The sequence below is a fragment of the Mustela erminea genome, chromosome 4 (genome assembly GCF_009829155.1).
Source record: "Mustela erminea isolate mMusErm1 chromosome 4, mMusErm1.Pri, whole genome shotgun sequence".
NCBI lineage: Eukaryota > Metazoa > Chordata > Mammalia > Carnivora > Mustelidae > Mustela > Mustela erminea.
The window spans coordinates 127,201,348-127,216,513 of NC_045617.1; the positions used below are offsets into that span (position 1 = coordinate 127,201,348).

General features: G+C 45.0%; 1 long non-coding RNA gene across 3 annotated transcripts; it reads right to left on the minus strand.

Moving 5' to 3' along the window:
* Nucleotides 1-314: 314 nt before the first annotated feature.
* Nucleotides 315-14,316, minus strand: LOC116589069. 3 transcript variants are annotated; one of them, XR_004285170.1, is made up of 4 exons: nucleotides 13,275-14,316; nucleotides 12,920-12,986; nucleotides 5,084-5,243; nucleotides 315-2,078 (listed from the first exon to the last, which is right to left on the minus strand). It is a non-coding gene; the product is annotated as an uncharacterized LOC116589069 (long non-coding RNA). The 3 variants fall into 3 exon arrangements; XR_004285168.1 differs by having other exon boundaries at nucleotides 12,920-13,041; XR_004285169.1 differs by lacking the exon at nucleotides 12,920-12,986 and having other exon boundaries at nucleotides 14,172-14,316.
* Nucleotides 14,317-15,166: the final 850 nt, after the last annotated feature.

Consider the following 15,166-nt stretch of genomic DNA (forward strand, 5'->3'; position numbering starts at 1 on the left):
TGAGGTAATGTTTGTCAGGTTTCTGTGCTTTAACTCTCTCACTCCAACAATGAGAAACTTGTTCCCACCATCCACCTACTTAATTGTTCATTAGTAATATTACTTTGAATCGGGGCACCTGGGTGGCTCAGTGGGTTGAGCCGCTGCCTTCGGCTCAGGTCATGGTCTCAGGGTCCTGGGATCAAGCCCCGCATCGGGCTCTCTGCTCAGCGGGGAGCCTGCTTCCTCCTCTCTCTCTGCCTGCCTCTGCCTACTTGTGATCTCTCTCTGTCAAATAAGTAAATAAAATCTTAAAAAAAAAAAAAGATTTAATATTACTTTGAATCAAGAGAGACATGGAGAAAGTCCCTCAGACCCCTTGTTACTCAAACCAATGCCTAGTTACAATTCCTCAAATGAAACCCCCTTGATTTTCCCAGTTTCATTTAATTATCTTCAATCTACCTAATAACTGAGGCTGCTTAGTAACCTCGGGAGTGAGCGTACTTACAGCTAATGTTGAAATTGGAAAGTTTGTGTGGATGGTAACATTTACATTTTTTGACATTTCCAAAAAATTCACACAATTTCTTGTCCAGTTATAAAAGTCTGAAACTTCAAAGAAATAAAACTGTTCCCTTCCCCCTGTAAAATCACCTTTGTGGTTTCTTATAAATTACAGTCAGCTGTGCTTATGTGGGTGTCCAGACAGCCTAAAATTCCCTTATTTCTTATTCTGTGTATGGCTATGTTTGAAAATCCCATGCCTTAAAGAGAACACAAACAGATAACCAATGCCAAGCAGCAATCTTGACCAAGGGCTTCCCTCTTGAGAATGTAATGCTGTATGACCACACTGCCCACCAGGATGGAACACAAGGCATACCATGGGACGTGGGACATTCTCCTGAGAGAGGACTCGAGTCCAGTCAAGTGAACCAACAGGTCAGGAAGTTCTGTTAGCTCTTAAGAGTTCTCCTGGTGAAAGTATTCTCAAAAAGTGTACCAGCCCTTTTATCTTTCCACATCATGTCTCAGAAGGAGAGATGTTTAAGTGCACTTTCAAGCTGTTTAAAAGGGTGGAACAACAGAGGCATCTGTCTCGGGGATCTTTATCCTGGAGGTGAAGGGCAGACAGTTGTCACTACTGAGATAAAAAAGTAGATGGGTTGAAGCACTGGAAGGCTAGTGCCTTCCTGCTCTTTTGTGGAAGGAAAGGTGAAGGTGTGAATGCTGACAGACATCCAGGGGACTGGAGATGTACCCCTTGAGCAGAAAACTGCAAAGAGTTATTTCCTCCTCTAAACTTGAAGATAGGCATTTTCTTTCTAAACCCAAGTTACAACTCATTCTGCTCCTCTAATTTCCAACATACCCTCAGAACATTCTGAAGTTTTTTGAAAATCATAAGCATAAACCTTAAGTGTACAGATAAAGTTCTGAGCTCAGAATTTCAAATGGGCTTCTTAGGGTGTTCTCTCTGCTGTGGGGTTGAGGTCAACTGCATGGCTATTGTCATGGGAAACTGAAGAATATAGCACAGCAACCCGAAGGAATTGGCTTAGGGAGAGGAGAACCTTCCGCAGGTTGCTCTTTGCTCTGTGGTACTAGATGAGGAAAAGGAATGGGTAATCTGTATTCAACCTTCCGGGTTTGGGCATTTTGCCACCTCAACCACCACAGTGCTCACAACAGCCACTCCTGTGCCTCCCTGATTGACCTCCACAGAGGACCTGTGCACAAACTTAGATAGTGACACTTCTGTCTTGGACAAGATTCCAGAGAAGTCAGGCTTGGGATCATCAAAAGCATTGGTAGTTCCCCAACTGCCAAGAACAGACCCCACAGTGCAGTTTTCTTTGTTGTCCGTTGCTCCTGGCTTTGTTCATTCACTTAAGCTTGACATGTGTAAGCTCACTGTTCACCTGGAAGAAAAGCAGAGCGAGCCCTAGGGTCCGGATGGTGGGCCAGTCACTCAGGTCTGCACTGGTTCCCTGTGGAATTACCCAGGACTGTGGCATCACAAAGTCCTCTGTCCATGAGGTAAGGCTGCTTCACGGAGGTTCAGACAAGGCTCAGGCCAGTATCACTTTTTGAGTCTCCAGCGTTAATAAAAAAAAAAAATTAAGAAATACTAACATTATGGTATGTTTTAAAATTTTGTATTTAATAAATGGATGCTTTTAAAAATGCAATGCTATTTGGTGTTACCCCAAGTTAACTATAGGATTTATAAATACGGCATTATTATATGGCTTCTTTTATGGGACATGAGCTCAAATTTTATAATTAAAGTACTGTCCATCTTTTCAGTGGATCTATCTCTGTGACTGGACATTAGAAAATAATGTCAACAGTTGAAATTCGAGGAAGCTGTTCCCAGTCCTGGGCTCTCTTGCCTGGCATGCCAAGGCCTGGAAACTGTACCAGTCCCCAAGTACCCTGACATCAGCTCCTATCAGTCACCTGGGCCCTGGAGGGAGGTGTGCAGTTGTATGCAACAGGTCAAAATGGAGGGACCCCTGATCACTGAAAAAATGAGCAAAGGAGGAGCACAAATGCCTTTTCAAAGAATGTTCTTGGGTGATGTGGAGAAAGTGGAGCCTTCGAGTGCTATTGGCACAACACTGTGAGAAACAGTATGATGGGTCCTCAAAAAATTCAATATACAATTATCCTATGATCCAGGATTTTCACTTCTGTGTATGTACCCCAAAAAATTGAAAACAGACTCAAAAAGGGATCTGCACACCCGTGTTCAGAGAAGTATCATTCACACCAGCCAAAAAGTGGACATACCCCACGTGTCCTCAGAAGGATAACTGAAAAAATATGGTGTGTATAGACCACGGAATATTATTCAGGCTTAAAAAGGAAGGAGTTCTGACAGATGCTACAACATGGATTCGACCTTGAGGACATTATGCTCAGCCAACAAAGCCAGTCACAAAAGGACAAAGACTGTATGATTCCACTTATATGAGGGACCTGGAGTAGTTGAATTCATATGAACAGTAGAATGAAGAAATGAAAGTGGAATTGGGGGGCTGCTGGGGACTGGGGGAAGGGGGGAGGGGATGTTAGTGTTCAATGGGCACAGTGTTTAATGAGTTTCAGTTTGGGAAAATGGGAAAGTTCTGCGGATGGATGGTGGTGATGGTTACCCAACAGGGTGGATGTATTCAATGACACCAAACTGTATACTCTCCCTCCCTCTCTTTTACCATTCAGTTAGAAAAAGAGAGTTCTCACTCAAGTAGGCAAAAAATAGTCTGGTTTCATTTCATTTACTCCAGCTGATTGCAGGCAGCTTTCTGCTCAAAATACAATACACCGTCTTGAGCAAACAGAGCCCAGCCAAGCTCCCGGTCAGGAGTCCCCCTTTTTCATGCCCACCTCTGGTTCAGGCCTCCCTGCCTCTCCCCCAACACCCAACTAGCTGCTGCCTGCCAGATCATTCTTTGACCCAGGCCTTCCGCTGTTTTTACCACAAACATTTATAGCACAGTTTCGATGAAATTGCCAGGAATCAGCTTAGGTTCTGGGAAAACAGAACTGAACAGTGCTCCAGCCTTCAAAATTATGTTATTGTACTGATGGAAAACAAAGGCCTGGAATTAAGCCCAGATTAAAGATGGCTCCAGCCCTCACTGCTCTGTTCCCTGTCTCCTCTCTGTCTGTCCCTTCTGTGACCATTTGATGAGCATTCTCTCTCCTCACCTTTGCCCCTGCCCATCATGAGGCTTAGAATGCCCTCTCTGTTCAGCCCACCAGCCTTTTCCTTGAGTCTGAGTTTAACATTGTCAAAAGACAAAAACTCAAACAAGAAAATTTGAAGTTCTAATTGGCCTTCTATAATGATTCATCAATCAGTAACACCCCATGTAGCATGTAGAGGGGTGCGCTAAGAAGTTCTGCAAAATGGAAGGTTTTTGTAGAAAGAAGGTGGGGCAAGAAAGTGCTAGCAAAAGATAAAGATGGTTCTGGGCAAGATCTCTTCCCCTTCAAGAGAAAAGCAAGGAGTCTTATCAAGCACGCGAGCTCATCCTGCTCTGGGAAGGGAGAACCCCTTTGCCAGACTCACCTTGGATGGAAAATTTTCTGACTGGTCTGATTAGACAGTATTTCTGGTGAGGGTTGAAACCATAACTAAGTTAGGTATTAAGCCCGGATTTGGGGACTCAGGCGAAGTGATGACGTTGGGGCCTGTGGTTTTCTTTAAATAAGCTCCATCTTCCTCTCTTGTTAAGTTTGAGTCCCAGCTCTGCCACCAACCAACTCTGCGATCTCAAGAAAAGTTCCTAAACCTTTTTGTCCTAAGTTCTTCATTTGTAAAATGAGGATAACTGTGGGGAGTCCAGGTGGCTCAGTCGTTAAGCATCTGCCTTCGGCTCAGGTCATGATCCCAGGGTCCCGGGATTAAGCCCCATGTCGGGCTCCCTGCTCAGTGGGAATCCTGCTTCTCCCTCTCCCATTCCCCCTGCTTGTGTTCCTAATCTCATTGTCTCTCTCTCTCTCTGTCAAAAAAATAATTAAAACCTTACAAAAAATGAAATGGTTTTGCCTGTGGCCTAGAGCTATTATAAAAATCAAATACACAAATGGATCAAAAGTGGTTTCTAGATTGCTAAAGTACTCTATACCTATTCAGTTATCGTGTGCTACATTGTAGTAATGTATTACATTTATTACATTGTAATACATTGTATTACGTGTAGACTTGCTTTTTCTTTCATATGTGGTTAACCACCCCCTCCAACCCCGCACAACAGGACCATGTCAGAATTCTATGTTCCTCACAGTTCCATTTCAACAATGCTTCAGCCTCCACCAGAGGGCCAGGCCACAGGGTTGCCCAGCTCCAGGGACGACATACCTGTCACACTCAGTACGGATGGCTTGCTCTGGAGTTTTGCAAACTAATGAGGCCCTTCCCCTCCCCCCCCCCACTCCCAAGCAGGAGGGGATCCTAACATCTCAGAAAACGAGTTGTCCTTGCTCTGTCACAACTTGTTACACTGAATTTTTAAACCATTTTTAAACTGGTGCTGGGAAGGGTATATTTTAGAAGTGGATGTAGAGAGCACAATGAGCAATGACTCACAGCATTTAGATCCCCGTTGATGCTGACAGGAGGGAGCAGAATGGCCATGCTCAGCCCCGCAGGGACATGGGGCAGCTCCAGGACCTGGGTCTGCAACTCATTTACACAGGGTCTGAGAACCCCATCTGCTGATGTGTCCTGGGCCCCATCTGTTCTCATTCTAAAATAAAACAGGTGTAACTAGGCAATCATGACCATTGGACCAATGGAGAAGGCAAAGGTCTTATTCAACACTCTAGCCATGCACATTGACTTGTTCCTCAAGACAGAGTTACAGATGGAGGTGTTTTGGAGGACTCCTACCATGTCTTTGTCCAATAAAACCAAATTAACTAATATCGTCACTATATTTAATAAACACAAAACCTATTAGCTTAAAAATTTGGTTCCTCATATTTTAGTCTAAAATAAATTCCAAAATAGATTAATATAAAAAATAAAACTATTAAAACTTTATTAATATAAAAAATAAAACTATTAAAACTTATATTTAAGAAAAATATAGGTGAATATTTATATAATTTTAGGGCCAAGAAGACTCTCTATGCATGACAGTATAAGAGAAGGAGAAGATATAAAGAAAAGGTGGAAAGATTGACTATAAAACTGTATTTATGGACATTGAACAAAGCCTATGTGATATTTGATTAAATGAAATGTTGTAGGTAGGACATTGCTAGCTGCTTTAGGGGCTAAAGTTATAAAGTTCCAGAAAATGTTTCTTTTGTGTATCTTTTTTTTTTTCCAAATCCCATTTAAGCTGAAATCAACTAAGATGAGTATCAATAGCAATCTTGTTTGCAGGACATGACACAAGAATGATGTCTTCTTTCTCAATATTTGGGAAAATGAAGGAGATGAGGTGTTCAGAGAAGCTGTCCTGGATGAAAAGAGTTTTAAGAGATATAATAATGAAATTTGATAACAAACCCTTGAATGGATTCTCAGGAGAAGAAAAGAGCTATAAAAGACATTTCCAGGGATGCCTGGGTGACTCAATTGGTTGAGTGACCAACTCTTGATTTCAGCTCCAGTTATGATCTCAGGATCCTGGGACCGAGCACCATGTCTTTGGGCTCTGCACTCCCCGAGGAGACTGCTTGAGGATTCTCTCTCTCCCTCTGCCCTTCTTCCTGCTCTCACACTATCTCTCTCTCTCTCTCTTAAATAAATGAATAAATAAATAAATACATACATGCATACATCTTTTTTTAAGAGAATATATTTCCAGGACCATAGGGAAATTTGAATGTGGATTAGATATGAGTGAATAATTGTTCATTTGGTAAGTATGAATATAGTGTTTAATTATGAAGGAAAATGTCTTTTTCTTTAAGATTTTATTTATTTGAAAGAGAAAGAGACAGCATGAGAAAGAGCACAGGCAGGATGGAGGGGCAGAGGGAGAGGGAGAAGCAGGATTCCCGCTGATCACGGAGCTTGACATGGGACTTGATCCCAGGACCCTGAGATCATGACCTGGGACCAAGGCAGACCCTTAACCAACTGAGCCACCCAGGTGCCTGGAAAATGTATTTTTAAAAAAATAAATGCATACTGAAGTATTTAGCAGTAAAAGTCATAATGTATTCATTGATTTTTGGGTTTTTTTTTAAGGCAAAGTCTGATCCCCATTAAGGCTTTTCAATTCTAGACTTTCTTTCTCGTGTGTGTGTGTGTGTGTGTGTGTGTGTGTGTTTTCTCTGTTGGGTTTTTATATCTGTTCATTCATTATGCCATGTATTCCTTAAATCTTTTAACATTTTTATAACAGTTATATTGCCATCTTTGGCTGTTAATTTCAACATTTGCATGATTTTTGTGTGTTTCTTTTTGCTGCTTTTTCCCACTGGCTATGGGTCATATTTACTTACACTTTCATATACTTAGTAATTTTTCACTCCGTGCTGGACATTGTGGGTTATGTTGCTTTCCTTCAAATACAGTTGAGTTTCATTCTTACTTGGTGGCTCAGTTTGATGCTGCTGAGGTTAATTAAGCTTTATTAGCAAGGTCCTAGACTAGCCCTTATTCTTGGGATTTATTAACCCTAGTCCTAAGGCCTGGGCTTCCTGGACTCTCAATCAGATGCCCAAGTTGTTCAGCAGGGTTTCTTAACTCTGAAAGTTCAGAAGTCTAACATGCAGTCTAACTGCATTGCAGGACCATGCAATCTGGAATCTTTGCTCAGCCCTCAGGACCCTGTCTGTTCCCTGCCAAATCTCCCAGAATCTCATCTCATCTTGCAGCTCACTATTTAGTTAGACTCAAGGAAATTCCTCTGCATGTCTTGGGGCTACTTTTCTGTGTTTCTCCCTTTTCTGTGGCACGATGTCCTCCAATTGCAACTGCTCCAGCAACCTTAGACTCTGATCTTGTTCATTCTACCCAGTGAGACTACTCCTTTCTGTTTGGGCTCTTCTTCCTTGTGCTACAGTTTAGGAAGTGCACTCAGGTAGATATAGACCCCATCTCACATGTTGCCCATCTTTCAAAGATCACAGCCTTGCACTGTCCACTCAATTCCTGAAAGCAGCTAGTTCATATATATTGTCCAGTTTTATGGTTAACTACAATGGGAGGACAAGTCCAATACTTGTTACTGCACCTTGCCTAGAACTAGAAGTGACATCAACTTGCTTATTAATCTCTGAACTTCCGGTTCATCAATACCCGTGGCATGAGGTGTTGGGCTAGATCAGTGGTTCTCAAACATTACCACCACTTGGAGGGACCTCATTCTCAAAATTGCTAAGGTCTGGCATGGAGTATGCAAGAATTTACATTTTGGGACACCTGGATGGCTCAGTCAGTAAAGTCTGACTCTTGATTTTGGCTCAGGTCATGATCTCAGGGTTGTGGGATCAAGGCCTGCATTGGGCTCCACGCTCAGTGTGGAGTCTGTTTATCCCTCTCCCTCTGCTCCCACCCCTGTTCATGTGTGTTCTGCCTCTCTCTCTCAAATAAATAAATAAATAAAATTTTTAAAAGAGAACGTACATTTCTAACAAATTCCCAGGTGATTGCAGTGTTGCTTATACAAGACCACACTCTGGAGAACCACTGGACTAGATCTGTTGGGGGCCGCTGAGGCCCTGATAGATGGTCAAGCCTCTCAGGGTTAAGGCCTGGTTTGCACGGCTCCTGCCATCTCTGCTGACCTGATATCTCTCCCTTAGACTAGATACCCATGACCAACTCTCCTGGGCTAGAGACTTGGGAGCATAAAAACTTCAGAGCCATGGCTCCACATGAACAAGCCTAGAAAAATCATCAGTTATCTCCAGACTCCAGGCAACAAAGACTAGATAACTTAAAAAAAAAAAAAAACAGACAAACAAAAAAGAAAACCACCATGTTTCTGCCTTCACAGGACCCCAAGGACCTACTTGTATCTTGTAATCAGACCACTAAGTCCTTGACTATTTTATGGCCACATCGGAATGTAGTGTGCCTTAAATATAATCTTTTCCTGTTGTACTACTAAAGGTTAAGAACAATGATTACCCTTCCTCTCTATATAGCTACTTATTACTAATCTGTGTTTGTTCCTTTTTTTCCCATTACTTACTGTAAAAAAACCTTCTGTACTGAAGTAACCATAGACAGTGCCTATATAAGAAGTGTACCGATCAAATAAACTAGAGATGCCCAATTGCTGAAGACAACCTGTTGAGTGGATCTCTCATTCCTCTTGCCAACACTGTCAATCCTTTGGGGACCCCTGGACTTGCTGAGGCTGGACCCCAGCAGCTTATACAAGACCACACTCTGGAGAACCACTGGATTAGATCTATATGTTTCAACTCTGATAGCACATAAAGGTTTTTAAAAATACCAATGTTGAAGCATCAACCTAAAATAACTAAACAAAAATTCCCAGTGGAAGCTAGGCTTGGGATGTTTGTTTTAATAGACCTATCTTTACAACTGTTCCATCCAACCTCACTTGTCCAGGAGGCCAAGGAGAACTAATTTTATGTGCAAACTTCAAGGTGCATGTCATTATTTTCTTTTCATTGATTTAATTATATTGGTTGTTAAAACTACATTTATGATAAAAATTCAAACACTGCAAAGGAATACACTGAAGAAAACTAAAATATCCTGGCCTAGATAGGATGATAGTTCCCCAGGAGATTTTCCTATGTGGCCAGTGTGAAGAACCCCTAAGCTAGATGTTTCTATGGCCATTCCAGTGCTAACTTTCTAGAAATCCATGATATACAGAGAGGAACTTGCAAAGTAATGGAGGGACAAGGACATTATTCACCTGGGGGAGGGAAAACAAAATGGCAGGACAAGGAAGTCTTGCCAAGTAGAATTCCCAAATCCAAAAGCTGGGACACATGAGCACCTTAGCAGAGATGACACCTGAGAGAGGACTCTCAAAACTGCACCAATTTCAATTAGGCAGGAGGCCCTCACACTCATAAAGCTGTATGTCTGGGTATAATTCTGCCCATATTCAGAACTATTTTTCAGTCCAAGCAACACTTTCTCCACGTACAATATGAGTTTCCAGTGTAAAAGTTGGATTTGTTCTCTTGAATAAACTCTTATGCAGTTACAGAAGTTTTTTGAATTAGAAAAATCTTTGGGTATTACAGAGTCAATATTTTTATAGCTTAGATACACATTATTTAGCAGTTTATAAAGCACTTTCACATACATATTTCATTACTTTACAAATGTTCTGTGTTTTGTGACTATAAGCCAAGCTGATATTATCTTTTATAAGGTTCAGAAAAGTTATATGACTTAGGAAAGCTTCCTTAATGGATCAGAGGCATAGCCTGGACTTTAAAGCTGATCGACTCTCTCCAAGCCCCAGATCTTCCCACAAAACAACATCTCTGGGTTTATGTGGAAAGTGAGCCAAGGAAGAAGTAACCACAGATCTTCATGGTCCTACTACACTTTTCACTTTCTTTTTCATTCCAACAGCACTGGCAGAGGTCCTCATGTGCAGCTCTATGAAGGTGTGGGGAAAAAAACAATGTTTGATTGTATCAGTCAGGATAGGCTTGGTTACACTGTGATAACAAATAATCCCTCAAATCTCCATGGCTTGGAATAACCAAGAGTCACTCAATGTTCAGGCTGTATGTCCATTACAGATGGGCAGGGGCAGTGCAGCTCCCAGTCAGTGGAGGAGCCATCATCTGAAATGTTGCTGATGCCATGCTGGAACAACAAAAGGAATTCTAGCGGACCTCAAACTGTCAGTTAATATTCCCATGTGTGTCCCTTCTACACATAACCCAGTAGCCAGAATGGGTCATACGGCCCCACAAGGGAGCCAGAGAAAACAATCCTGCCAAGTGCAAAAAGGGAGAAAGCCCAGAAACTTTTGGCAAATAATTCTAATGACTACAACACAATTCCTCCTCCATCTGCAGTGGAGACCTCTGGGCATCTGGACAGCAGTGTTTCCCCTTGCCCCCAGGAAAAGCATGACCAAAGCAGAAGAGACATTCAGGAGAGGAAAACACACACACACACACACACACACACACACAGCTTCTTTAAAATCTGGATAGCAACGGTGCCATTTGCTTGAGAGGGCAACAGCAGTGGGGGGATCTGGAACCAGAACACAGAGAGAAATGTATTTTGTGTGTTCAACAGTTTGCTGGCCTCAAAGACAGGTGGCTTCTCAGTAGAGCCCGCAGAGTGTTCAGGAGTTGGAGGGGAGGAGAAGCTTGGCTGCTGTACAGCCCAGGGATGTGGAGGACAAGGGGGTGCTAGAGAAGCTGCCTCTTCTCTTTTCTCCTCTCACACAGAGGACTCTGCAAAGCAGGGTGATGGCCAGGCAAAGCTGGGCAGCAGTGAAGCAGGGGGTTAAGCTTGCCAAGAGAGGGAGCAATGCCAGTGGCAGCTCCCAGAGGCCATCTGACAGGGAGGAGGGAAGAACGCCTGTCAGACCTAAATCATCACTTCCTTTTAGCCCCTTCACTCCCAATCACGCTTCTCCCCTGCCAGCCCACCACTCAGGACCCTCCCTTTTGCTGCCTCTGGTTGTCCGAAGATGGTCCCCTACGGCAGGGCCCCCACGAATGGCCCCCTTCCTCAGGAAGAGAACAACCTGATTAACTTGAAACAGGCACAGAGGCTAACATTCATCAAGCCCTTACTGTCAGTTCCCTATTGTCCCAAGTATACCACCTGAATCCTTTGAGACAGGCATCCTTGCAGATGAGGCAGTCAGGCTGGAGAACTGCAGTCACTTAAGGGAGTCTAGTCAGCAAGTGGCACAATAAGGGTCACAGCCCGGCTGTCCAGGTGCAGAACTCGGGCGCCTCACCACTGTGCTGCCTTTGCACTCTGCTAATACATTTGCCTGGTCAAACGTTGCCCTGCAGATCTTGACTTAGGAAATTTCAGGCAACTCAGGGGCAGAGTTTTGCTTGGCCCCCAGCCAGAGGTCTCCCAGACAAGGGCCTTTTGGTGGACACCAGAGGACCCTCCTGTCATGCCAAGGCCCTCCTCTCCTTGCCCTAGGTAAGTCCAGAACCCTGTCCCAATTCTTATTCTTGCTGGTCTTGAGTCCCTCCCAGCCCTTGCCTCCATTTCGGCTTTGTTGACCTAGAAGCCTGCCTGGGAGCTCTGCTTCTCCAAGCTCTGGCCTGAAAGGAGCACAGAGCTCTCTCTTTGGAACCCAAACCTGGCTGCCATCTTCGGCTTACCTCTAGAAGGGCCCACTGACCAAAAAGAGGGTTCTTCCTTGGGGTGGAGGGAGTCATAGAGCTCATCTGCCAGAGGGCAGGCCCCAGGGTGGTGATGAGTGTTAGGTCCCCCAATAATGGGTCCGTGATTAAAGGAGCGAGATTGTATGAAGTGAAGGTCAAGCACAGCTTTATTCCGTGCCAAGCATCAAGAATCAAACTAACCTGCCAGGGCCACATCTTTTACAGAGAGGGCAACCTCTCTCTGTTTCATAGACTAGCTTTTAAGGGCAAAGGCTATGCGGTTGGGCCTGGCCACACATAGGTGGCCAATGAAATTGTAACACACAGAGAAAGCTGCACATTGACCAATTGAATTACAATTTACCCTAGTAGATATTTGAATTAGCCTATCACCTTGGTCAGAATTGGCACCCAAAAGGTGTCCAGAGGGCGGGACCCATACTCCTTGGTAACTAGGGAGACAGTATGCATCCCCCCACTGATCGGATGTCTCCACCTGGCCTGACCCACCCTTGTATTTGGGCTTTGTTACCTGGGGCTGGTTTCTGGGACTTGTTTTGAGTAAGTTCCCTCGGGGAGGGGGGGCAGGGACAGTTTAAGGGTTAAACTGTTTAACCTGGATGGGAGTGTTCTGGCTAAAATAGGTCTTTACAGTGAGAATATCCTCGGCAGTGGACAATCAGAATAAATGCTGGCCAAACACAACCAATGAGACCATACTGCCGCATGCTTGTTAAAGATTAGCCTCATTGGGCTTCTCCCCAAGTTAATGAGTAATTCCACGTCCTATACAGTCAATATCTAAAATCAGTGCTCATAGAAGGACATAACATCCTGGCTCTCAGAGCCTGCCCTCCTGATCCTTCTCAGCATCTACTCTGCAGTTCTCTCTGAATTGGAATCAGAAGCCTTGGCCTTAAGAAAATGGACACTGAGGTCTTGTCCCTGCTGGTGCAACTGTTTAGTTACTATACAAAACAGCCTTGTTTTCTAATCCACGAGATGCCTGGATCCTGGTGGTCCTTTCCTGTCTTCTCCTAAAGCCAGAATGACTCTCCCAGCACCCCAGGGCTCTCCAAGGACACCCGCAAGAGTCAGCCGACCACTGAGAGCGCTATCAATCCCACAGATCCCCCTCCCCCACCTCTAAAGCGTCCTGCCGCTCTTGCCCCTCCTCTTCCGGTTCCAGCGATGGGGCCTCCGCCGGGTGACTGAGGGGAGCAGGGGAGGAGGGCAGTGGGGAGTCAGGGAAGGAGAGGCTCGGGCCTGGAGGGCGGGGACAGAACCCATCAAACTCGGAGGGGCCGGGAGGGGTGGGCCGTGGACAGGGGGAGGGGTGCGGGGGACAGGGCGAGGCCGGGAGGGGCGGGGCTGGGGCCTGAGAGGGGCGGGGCTAGGGCGGGGGCGGGGCGGCGGGGTGGGCGCGGGGTGGGCGCGGGGTGGGCGCGGGGCGGGGCGGGAGGAGGGCGGAACCGGGGCTTGGCTGGACACCCGGATACCTGGTCCACACCGCGGAGCAGCTCTCCCCTCTACCGCATCCGATCCCAGCTCCTCACTCCAGGCATTTCCCATACGTAATACCAGTTCATCCTGTCCACCCACGCTGGGGGTCCCAGGGTGGTGGCGCGGGGTCTGGGCATCAATAAACCATCCTTCCTTGGAGACATGGAGTTTCAGATCCTAGCTACCCTCGCCTTCCAGCTCTATTCGCCTGAAACTTTCGGCGAGAGACCCTCCTTAATGTTTAAAGAAAACAAGGACACATCACTGGCAGAACAACGTTTCCAGGTTACCGGCCTGGTGTGCCTGGGGCTGTCCGGGAAGCACCAGCTTCAGCAGCATTCGACCTGTACATTGGCAAAAGACCCTGCACTCCCAAAGGCCCTGTCCCTGATCCATGCTCTGTTGTCCTGTCCTGAAACTCAAACAAGAGACCTTTGCTCTAGGCCTCGTGTAAATTGTGTAGCTAGGTGCTGAGTGCTGGGAGTCCAGCTGTGGGACACGCCTGCCCTCCAGGAGCTGGTTGGTGAAGAGTTCATTTATATTCAGTGCACCAAATGCCTCAGCTTCAGAGAATTAAACACACAGGCAGAGTATTTCACCCACAAGAATTAGTGAGTGTTAACTGCCGATGGGGAGTTAGGGCTGAGGGAGGTGCAGAGAGGGGAGGGGTGGGGAGGAAGGCTTTAGAGGTAGCCTGGGCAAGCATGAAACCTAAGAGGAAAGACAGCATGGAATCGTCAGGAAAGTAAAAATAATTTAGTCAGGCTAGAGTTGAGGATTATCCTTGGAGAAAGGCAAAGGATGGACAGGAGAGTGGGTAAAATTAGGAAGCGTCTTGTATTAGCCCACTGGGACTGCCATAATAAAATACGGCAGACTGGGTGGGCGCTTACACAGCAGACATTCCTTTCTCACAGTTCTGGAGGCTGGAAGTCAGGCAGAAATCAAGAGGTCAGCAGGCCTGGTTTCTCCTGAGGCCTCTTCTTGGCTTGCAGATGGCTGGCCTTTTCTCTGCTTGATTGTCCTTGTATCTCTTCTTCTTCTTTTTAAAAGACTATCTGTCAGAGAGAGCACAAGTGGGGGAGCAGCAGGCAGAGGGAGAAGGAAACTCCCGGCTGAGCAGGGAGCCTGATGTGGGACTCTATCCCAGGACACTGAGAGCATGACCAGAGCTGAAGGCAGATGTTTAACGGACTGAGCCACCCAGCTGCCCTCTTCTTTTTGTAAGGACACTTATCATGTCAGATTAGGACCACACCCTTCTGACCACATTTAAGTTTAATGACTTCCTTAAAGGCTCGATGTTTCAACATAATCACATTCTGTGGTACTGGTGGGTTGGTGTGGGCATTGCCATGTACATTTGGCGGGAGCACAACCCAGTTCCATACTGGTTGGCCCTAAGAGGGAGTTTAATCTTTGTCTTAAAGGCGGTGTGAAACTGCCCATCCTCATCCACATAACCCTCAGAAATATAGGGGCAAAGTATATGAAGTCAGTTTTTAAAAAGCCAGAAATGAACCTTATTCATGAAAAGAGGAAGGTACTTATTTGACTGACATTCTTATTAAAATTTCTTCTAAAAGCCAAGAATAAAATATTTTAAAACTATTCATGTGGATTTTATTCCAGTTTCAAAACCATGTCACTCAGAATCACACATGGGGTTATATCCTAGAGTTCTTCCTTTGAATTACGTGCAGATCACAGGATTAGATTTTCCTAGCGGAAGCATTAAATAACATTGAGACAGAGAGAGTAAAAACTATAAGTTTTCCTCCCATTCCCCCTCCAAAACTTTCCCAGAGATAACCTCTGTTAGCAGTGAAGGCTTAGCCTTTTAAACCTTTTCTCTGAGACTCACAAACATTAATTTACATGTAGACAT